At 42.1% G+C, this 9,908-nt stretch overlaps 1 long non-coding RNA gene across 1 annotated transcript; it reads right to left on the bottom strand.

The window, feature by feature from the left end:
• Positions 1 to 550: 550 nt before the first annotated feature.
• LOC148219803 (uncharacterized) lies at positions 551 to 2,911 on the bottom strand. The gene is made up of 2 exons (XR_015799352.1): positions 2,690 to 2,911; positions 551 to 828 (listed from the first exon to the last, which is right to left on the bottom strand). It is a non-coding gene; the product is annotated as an uncharacterized LOC148219803 (long non-coding RNA).
• Positions 2,912 to 9,908: the final 6,997 nt, after the last annotated feature.

Below are 9,908 nucleotides of genomic sequence, written 5' to 3'. Positions count from 1 at the left end.
TTAGAGCAGTTCTCAGTTGACCTGGGGAACTCTGCTTCCAACAGTCTTCCTTGGGGACAGATGACTGCTCTTTGACCAGAGCAGAGCTTCATTCCTTGTGAAAACAAAGGGAACCTATGCCATGGAAAATGGTTGAAGGGGATGAATAGAGGGAGGGATTAAAGAAGAACAGGGAAGGGAAGGGAAGGGAAGGGAAGGGAAGGGAAGGGAAGGGAAGGGAAGGGAAGGGAAGGGAAGGGAAGGGAAGGGAAGGGAAGGGAAGGGAAGGGAAGGGAAGGGAAGGGAAGGGAAGGGAAGGGAAGGGAAGGGAAGGGAAGGGAAGGGAAGGGAAGGGAAGGGAAGGGAAGGGAAGGGAAGGGAAGGGAAGGGAAGGGAAGGGAAGGGAAGTGCTCTGAGGAAATCAGTGGAAGAAGGAAGAACCAAATTTGCAGACTTAAATGCTTGGAAATGGGCTGTTCACTGCTCATCTCCCATGTCAGTATCTGGGTTAGGGGACTAGTAGGACTCTTACAGTTGTACAAGACAAGGCCTGGGATCACATCTCCTAAAAACATTCTATAACTATTCTTTTAACATCACAGCAGCCCCGATACACTAAATGTGTTCTTAAGTAAAGTGGAGAAATAATTTTTGATGAAGGGACAAGAATGTCTTCTGTGAGCCTTTAGAGCCATCCCTGGGCCTCTTTACTCTTGCATGTTGCTCTGCAATGCCCACCCACATCAGAAAAGATGATGATCCCTGCTCACCCTGCCAACTGTCTCTGGAATGGGCTGCAGGGATAGATTGTCCAGCAGTGGGTGAACAGACAGAAAGAGACATTCTTGGCTGGAAGGAAAGAGAGAAGAGAAAGGACTTTAGCCAGTGTACTTGCAAGATGAGGAAATAAAGACTAAGTTTTCCAATGCCTAGGTTTTAATTTTCATATTTAATTCTGAGAAAATTTTGGACCCAGCAATGGCTTTGCTCTCCATAGGTGTCTCCATACTTTCTCCTTTCAGATGTAGTTGTGTGCCTGCTCTTTTGCGTATTAAGAATAAAATGTCAAAGCTTGCTTGGGATGAGCAAGACATTGTACATTTGTTGTTTCTAAAGGTCAAAACAGATATTGAAACAAAAGTTTATGTAAAAGGGTAGAATGAAACCAGCTGTAGTATTTTTCTTTTTATTTACAGCTGTCAGTGCAAGGTCCTTCATATGCTGACTGTCAATACAAATATAGCACTACTAAAATCCTCAGGAAAAACATTTCCATCTCCTCCTGCTGCATCTTTCCAGAAAAGTCATCTAGTCAAATGTCTTTTGTGGCAGGTCTGGAAAGTCACCAGTTTACGCATAAGCGAATAAAGGGATTAGCATTCTCCAGTGGCTGAAGGAGAACAAGGAAATGAGAAGAGGAAGGGAAGGGAACCATTTGGCAGAACATCCCACATAAAGTTTGTCTTAACAATGCTTTTATATCTGTGTGTGCTGCTATCTCTGCTCAGCAACACTCAGAATGCTTCCCTAAAACAGCTCAAGTTAACTCAGACAGAACAATGCATCCACATCAGAAATGCAGATGCTAAATGGGGATATAGCACTTTGGATATAGCAGGTGTTAGTGTGGGGGTGCAGTGCATTTTCAATGACATAATCTCCCAACCATTCATGCCAGATAAACACCATGTTCTTCATTGTAGGCCCTTCCTGTGGGAAGTGACCCAATATCATCAGCCCCACTTCTTGCCAATGACACTGGAGAGTATCTGTTGCTGTGCATCACCCCACCATGTAGAACCATACAGTGACAAGTAAGAAAGCCTGCCTGGCCATGGGTTACTGTCCTCAAAAAAGTCAGGAAGTGAGGGCATGTCTCATATTATTCCACCTACCAAAGGCTTTTTTACCCACAATTAGCTGTAAAACTGTAATGTTCTAAATAGTGAAAGGACACTCCAAATATGGAGATTAGGAGTGGTAGGAACAAATTTTTCGGCTAGAAAGGTTTAAAAGATGCTACGAATATTCACACTTTTTCGAAAGAAACTGTGGGAAAAAAAAAAAAGACTTCTGAAGTTTTGCTTGCCAGGTCCTCATGTTTTGGTCAGCCTTTGTTTTTTCCTTTGGCATACTTTATTCAGGAGCTTTCGAGGTTGGCTCCCACAGCCTGAGAAATTGCTGCTGGGCAAAACTACCTTTGGAGTCACTTCTAATCTTTTGGATTAGAAACCTCTCCCGTGGGTAACTGTGTTTATAAGGTGGGGGCTACCAGTCCTGTGCTTCTGGTGAAAGGGCCAACCCTGCCTTCAGTGAGAGACTCAACCAGAGCTCCACTGAGGCTAGGAAAAATCTTCTTGTTGACACTGTGGAATTTTGAATGCTTTCCTAACACCTGGCACAAGAACCTAGATTTAAAATGAAAGCACAACACCAACTTTCTTGTCTTTGATACTCTTATGCAGTGTTTCCAAACGGAGTGCATATAAATATCGGGTCATGGACCTGCTCAGGCACTAGGTTAAATACCAGCTCTGGTGACTTCTCACAAATACTGCCAGCATCTCTTGGCAATAAAAGCATTCATATTTATGGGACACCAGAACAAACTGCAAAATTGCAGTGATTTAAATAGCACCCAATGGAAATTAAAACAAATCAACTAACAGAAAAAACAAGCTGAGAGAAAGACATGCACAACACACAGTACCTCATTTATCATCTAGGAAGGTGATGATACCAACCCCAAGCAAACTGCACAGTTTCCCTTGGCCTTCTTGCAGGCAGGCATGGACAATGGGAGCCATCTCAGGGATGCTCTCACATAGCTCCAGCTCACTGCTCTGTGTGGTGCACTAATCACATGTCTCAGGTGGTTTACTCCTTCCAGATCCTTGCTGAGTCTTGCTCTGAAGCCAGGCATAGTTACACTGCTTCTTAAATTCCTCACTGCTGCCAAGCTGCACAAAAAGAAACAGCGTAGCTAGAGTGGTTGGTTCCTGGATATGAATCAGGAGGCTGATCAGCTTTTTTTTTTTGACAGCCTTTATCAACCAGGAGGCTTGACAAAAATCTAAATGTTGGAGAATTTTATTATGTGTCAGCATCAGTTTTCAGTGAAATCAACATAAAAGCAAAACAAGAAGCAAAAAGCAAGAGCAGAAATGCCTAAGAAAGGCAAGAAGGAAGGAGGGGTCTTTGATGTTGCAGCAGGTTGTACAGTAGTGTACATTATATGGTAAAAAAACCATACCAAGACTTGCACAACAGGGCTGTTAAGCATTCCTTTGATTTTAAATACACATTTTCTTGACATCAGGAAAATAAAAGTGTTCACCAGAGGCTAGGTATACACTTAAGCCCTTTACACTGTGTTGGTATCCATTAAAAATATTTAGTCCATAACAAACCAATCCTAAAAAAAAATGTGTATAGACCCATTATAGAAAGATCACCAAGATCAAAGAACAAAAAGCAAGATATAAATAAAGACTAAAAAGAAGAAGCAGATATTCAGAAAGAGGAATAAATTAAGAGGAAGAGGAAAATCAAGGAAGAAGAACTCTGCTTTAGCAAATTATTCCACCCAGGACACCCACCCACATATTCTTGAATGTAACTGAGCTATTATTTATATGCTCATATGACTAATTTTCCCCCTTTCTAATGTAATTATAACCCAGACACAAAATTAAGCCAAATTTTTTGTTTATCTGGAAAAAATTTTACCCTTTGCTAGTGAAGTTTTTCAGTACAAGGGTAAAAAAGTAAAAGATCTTAATCTCTCTGATTTTATTTCCCAGGCCTTAGAAACGAAATTCGGGTTAGGCTCAATGCAATAGAAAGACTCCTTTTAATATCAGTCTTCTCTTAATGTCCTGAGCACAGAGCAGCAATGGAGTAAGCAAATGCTTACACAATGGCTGGTTCAAAATACAAAAATGCTTGCTTTTCTTTCCCCTCTATTTTATTTATAGAGCTGTGTTCATGTGCCTTTTTGTAGTTCTTTGTTTTTCTTTTAACATCAGCCAATTTAAAGACCCTGGGGGGAAATCAAGGAAATGCTGGGGAACATTCTTTTGACAGCAATTTTGCTCTCATACTTTTTTTAAAACTAAAAAAAAAAAAAAAAAAATAGCATTTTCGTGGCTGGACATTTTTCAATGAAAGGCTGAAGCACTCAGTCATGTTCAAAATTGGGTATCATGTGCCTCTTTCTCCCCTGAATTTGAAAGCATAATTTTGAATTTGCATGGGAGGCATCAGGAGAAGAAAAGAGAGCAGGACTTCTTTGCTAGGCTTTTTGGGGGCTTTCTGTCAGTGTTTTAGCAACCCTCTCTGAGACATTTCAGTTACCCAGTGGTGCCTCTTCTGACTGACTAGTCCCTGACCATCATTCTGTTTTTAGTAATTTTCTGACAGGAGCCCTATGAAGGCACCTCTTTATCTGTCAAGGTAGTAGCCCCATTGCCTTCAAGACTTCCTTGGGCATTTTAAGAGTAGGGATAAGTGCAGTTACGTGGGAGCATTTTCTTCCAAAGTGTAACTGAGTTGGCAAAAAGCTCTGAGAAGTATCTTTTACATAACCAGAGAGGAAAACTTGTATTTTCTTACCAAGCTAGACCAGATGCTTGGACATCTTTGTGTAGGTATGACTAAGTCTGTATGACCTTCTCTCCAAACTTATCCTAGCTTGCTGCTGAATCCTGTTTTCCATTTCTCCTTTCATTTCTCTTTTGGCAAAGTTTGCAGAATGCAGCATCCTTCCTCCTACCAACACCCCTGTACTCCCTTGTCCCATGACTGCACAGGACCCTGGTAAATTTGCTTGTTACTCTTTGCAAGACTACCCTGCCACCACCCAGATAGGAAACCAGCCTGCCTCAGCTATGTCTCTAAATCTTACAGCATTGTTTTTGCCTTTTCTATTGGGTTCCATTTAACACCACCACGTGGTCTAAAAGCCCCCACAGATGGGGAGGAAAAGGTACTATATCGAGATAACAAAATAGGTGCTCAAAAGCCCTCCATAACTTGATCAGAATAAATGAACATAGCTGCTGTCTTCTGAATTGCATTCCATTTTAATTACATTTAATGAAAGAGAAGAAATCTCCTGTTTGGACTTTCCTCTGTGCCATGATAACATCTTGAGGACTGTGGACCTGTATCCTGTAGAAATAATCATCTTTATTCCATATCCTGTTTTCTATAGTATTCCTTGCTGATGTACACAGAGTGCAGTTAAACAGGAACACAATTCTCTCTACGATGTTTTACGTGCTTGCCTACTGTTAGTCAGAAAAAACCCCAAAATATATATTTTACATAGATGTGTTTGAATTCTGCATTTAATGTTTCTGGAGATGAGACAAAGAACATTAAATCATTGAAAAGAAGTACTTTCCTCATTCAATTAAATAGCATACTCTATATTGGACTGCATGAAAGACAGTCCACAGAATAAACTTTATATTGAGTTCAAGTTTCCTACCATTTTACCCGACTAGACTTTCTTACATTACATAAATTGATGGTGAGTGGAAATAAATTCAACTGCTTGTGGAAGAAATGCTTGAAGATTTGGAACAGAGATTTGATGAATAAATCCCCAAAACTATATTAAAACCTGCTTGACTGCAGCAGAAGAAGAGTAATTGTGAGCTCCCTACAGGTCAAGCTTGGAGAATGCTGGAGAGTGATGCAGTTGAGCCGAATACAATTTTGGTAATGTTTTTCCTGAACATTTTTTTTTTATGTGATGCAAATCCTTTTCCCACTTTATAAACATTTTAACTTCGAAAGAATCAATACAAGCAAGCAGTGAAGGGACATCACATGAAAGCAGAAACAGTTAAGATCCCTTACTCCAATCTCGGTTAATTTGTGTCACAGAATCAAGGAATAGTTAGGGTTTGAAAGCACTTCTGGAAATTATTTAGTCCAAGCCTCCTGCCGAGGCACCACTGGAAAGAGTCTGGCACCATCCTCTGGGCACCCACCTTGGAGATATTTACATGTATTGCTGAGATGCCCTCTCTGTCTTCTCCAGACCAAACAGGCCTAGCTCCTTCAGTGTCTCCTCACAAGAGAGATGCTCCAGACCCCAAATCTCCTCTGTAGACTGCACTGGACCCACCCCAGTAGCTCTGTGTCTTTCTTGTCCAGAACTGGACACAGCACTCCAGATGTGCCTCACCAGGGCTGACCAGAGCTGGGCAATCACCTCCCCTGACCTGCTGGCCACACTCTCCCTGATGCCCCCCAGGATCCCACTGGCCAAAATTCACAAATGAAGGGGATTGTAAACAAGTAAATACGGTATCATTCACTTGCAGTATTTATCAGCACATTTCACATTTGTTGCAAAACAGTGAGGGGAAGAGAGAGGAAGGGGGGTGGGGGGTGGGGGGTGGGTAAGAAAGCTTTCCTAGTAAGTCACTACCCTGAAGACTGAATGCTGAAGATAAGCTAGTCACTGCTGTGCAGTACAGGGATACCATGCATACTCACCCTCCCCGCCTCGTGAAGCAGAGGCCATGTCCTTCTTACTCAGTCACAGCACAGCTAGGTCAGAGTTCCTCAACTTCTTACAAAATCCCTTACCAGACATATTGTTTTGGACTGCTACCAACCTCAGATCTTCCTCTTCTCCCTCAGAAAGCACGAGGGATACCCCATTTCCTTTAAAAGCATGAACAATAACAGTAAACTCGGGAATCTCATCCTTTTCTCTTTTTGTTTTTCACAAATTTTAATTGACAGGCAGTGTTTCTACGATGAGAGGGTTTTTATCTTTGACTGAAAAATGCCTCAGAATAAAACTGGGGATGAAAATGTCCTTTTACAGCATTACCAAGGATGTTCCCAGGGATATGCAAGGGCAGCCTTGCAGGTGGGCCAGTAGTCTGGCATAGTCCGGCATCCCTGTGGATGTTGAAGGTCCTGCTGATACGAGAAGAATGGATTGCCAGTCTCCTTTGCTGGACTTGTCATCACATCTCTGCTCAAGTACTATATGTATGCATGTACGTATGTATGCATGTATGGTAATGTAAACCCACTGTACATCCACACACACACATGTTTTTACATTTCCTGACAACTATGGCCAAAGAAAACTTCCAGCAGCTCTGCACAAGCTCTTCATGTTGTACAGAGCTGCTAGTGGATTGCTTCAGGTATTTTGAGCAATTTCTGCTCTCTTGGTAAATGGCAGAATCAGGTGGACAGGTTTAGAAGACTTTACTTCTCCTGGAGAGATCAATCCTTGTCTGCTCCTCCCTAGAAGACCTCCTTTGTACATTTGCTCCAGGAAGAAAAGAGGCTCTGAGTCTGGGGTATTTCCACAGAGCTGTGGGTAGGCTTCATGTCTCACTCTGACCATATGTTGAAAATGACCCTTACACATTATCAGTTTCTAGGGGACTTGTTTGTCTCCTTCAGAGGCCCCATGGTGAGGAGATAAGTTGGTGAGAGCTAGAAGGGGGTAAAATTCTCAAAGAACAGATCAAGAGCTGTCTGAGAGCTGTAGAAGTAGCTAAAGTGCCAGTTGCTCTTTTTAACAGTGGCAGTGGCACCAGCCAACACTGGGAAAACCACAGCCTCAGCAGATATGCCCTTTCCCTTCTGGTGTGGTAGGCATGGAGCTGCTAGCACCAACAGGCAGACTGGGCAACCTATGGCTTTGGAAGAGACAGCAACTTGAAAGCAGCATAGGCTAGAAAAAAAGGGTATGCAAATGGAATGAGTGGGCAATGAGGAGTTACTCACTGCATCCTTGTCATGTTACCCACCTTCCCAAATATATCTTGTCACCTAGCATGCAAATAAATGCTTGGCTCTTTCCAGTGCCTTCCTGACCTCTCTCTCCTTTGTGATCTCAATGCAACCCACTTACACCTTCAGGCTAGCTGTTTCTTTTCTGCAGAAGCTTTCCCACAATGAGGCACATGGGGAAAGCCAGAGAGGAGTAAAGAGTAAGATCTACAAATACCTGTCAAAGCGCCCATGCCAATCTCTTCCCACATGGAAATTAAACCTTCCTTTGCTTCCAGGGGAAAACAAGGCTTAAAGTCTCTGAGATCAGCAGCCTGCAGTACTAACCCATCTAAAATCACTACATACACATATAATCCATAAGAATATATACATACATATTTATGTATATTTGCATACTGACTCGTCTAAACTCCTTTCCCTGCTTAGCTTTTCACTTGTTACAGCTGCTGCCTGAAAGTCTCTGTAAAGCAGCCCACCATGAGACTAACATGAGAAGGGAATTAAACAATGGAGAAAGGTTACTTTTGGACAAATTCCTGTGCAGGGCCGGGATGGCTATTTGCATGTGACAGCTCCTTGCGCAGGAGGGAACACAAGGTTTGGTGCTGAAGGAAGATGCTAAGCTGCTTTGGCCACTTGACTTCAAAAGTAATGCTTCTGAAAGGATTGTCTTGGCTATGGACACAGACAGGCTGAGAGAATAACTTTTACCAGAACTTAAAGATTGTTTTTCTAAATTACTGCCAGTGCAGATAGGTTTGGTTGGGCATATTATTTCAATTTTTTTCCCTCCACTTTGTTATCTAGGTTCTTGTGGGCCCACACCTTCCTGAAGCTTACATGTCCAACAATCATTAATGAGTTTTATTCTCAATAGAGTATATTTAAGAAATGCAGAACAGCAATAGTGGGGTAGATTAAATGGCTCACCTACACAGACCATGGATGGTTCAGAAATTGTAAGCAGGTTTCTCGGTGCTCATAAACATTAATTCATTAGCCTCTTTCTTGTCTGGCTCTTCAAATGTAATTAAGAGGGGAAGAGAAATTTAAAGTCACCTCGGATCCAAGTGTGTCAGAACTTGGGATCACTGTACAAAGTTACAATGGTAAAATAACAGCTTACTTTCGAGAGCAAGTTGAATTGCAGGAAAGAGAAGAGAAGGGAACAGAGGAGGGAATACTCTTGTTTGACAGACCTGTCCTTCCCATTTTCCTCACTCTGGGTGACTCCATCATTTCCTAGAGTCATCAACATAGGATCTGAAAGTCTGAACCATGCAGTGTTGAGGAGAGCAGAAGAGCATATCTACGGTGTCTTGAGGTCTTGCTCCACTGTTTCAGGTCAACAGCTCTGCAGTGAGACCTTGGATCTCAAGACTGTCACAGCAGTCCTAGGGGAGTTCTGCAAGTTAAGTGTGCCTTTTCACGGTGTCATTCCCAGCCATGCTGCTGTTATGCGGGGAGCTCCTGTCTGGAAAATGTTTCAGCATACTCTCAGGAAAAATAGATGTATTATTCTGATCCTACTTTCTACAACACACAATATCCATGCCATGTGGCCAACAAATGTAGCAGGTTCACCAAGCAGCAGTCTGCAATGTAGCCTGGTGTGCTGAGGATACTTTCCTTCCTCGCAACTACAGTCCAGATGGTGACAGCAATGTATCTGTGATATAACCAAAATCTGAAGACAAAATAAGGGATGTATTTCACAGAAAATGTAGCTTATAGGTGGAACACCTTGACACAAGAATTTTAGATGCCAAAAGACTATTTGGCTCAGAAAGGATGAGATATCACTTCCAAAGAAAAGTCTGTCTAGGCCTGTCACACACAGCAATATTGCATGCAGTGCTGGAAATATCTGAGCATCATATGACTGGAGGCTGGGAAATCATCTTGTAGAATCTTGGCTACATTTACTTTGTTCTGCAGGTGCTTGGTTTTATCACTGTCAGAGAAGGATTACCAGCTAATAAAACTATAGCCTGGCCTAGACATTCTCATATATTCTAGCTGGTAGTCCTATTTACATATTATTCACCCTTCAAAGTAGAGCAATTCTGGTGCATTTAAACAAGGTTTATTTAATGTCTTGGTTCTTAGATTACCCTAAGGAGTTGGTTGAAATCAACTATAAATGT

Source organism: Sturnus vulgaris, chromosome Z (assembly GCF_052056855.1).
Source record: "Sturnus vulgaris isolate bStuVul1 chromosome Z, bStuVul1.hap1, whole genome shotgun sequence".
NCBI lineage: Eukaryota > Metazoa > Chordata > Aves > Passeriformes > Sturnidae > Sturnus > Sturnus vulgaris.
The sequence above is the reverse complement of the archived record's forward strand: the minus strand, read 5'-3'. Positions and strand labels throughout refer to the sequence as shown.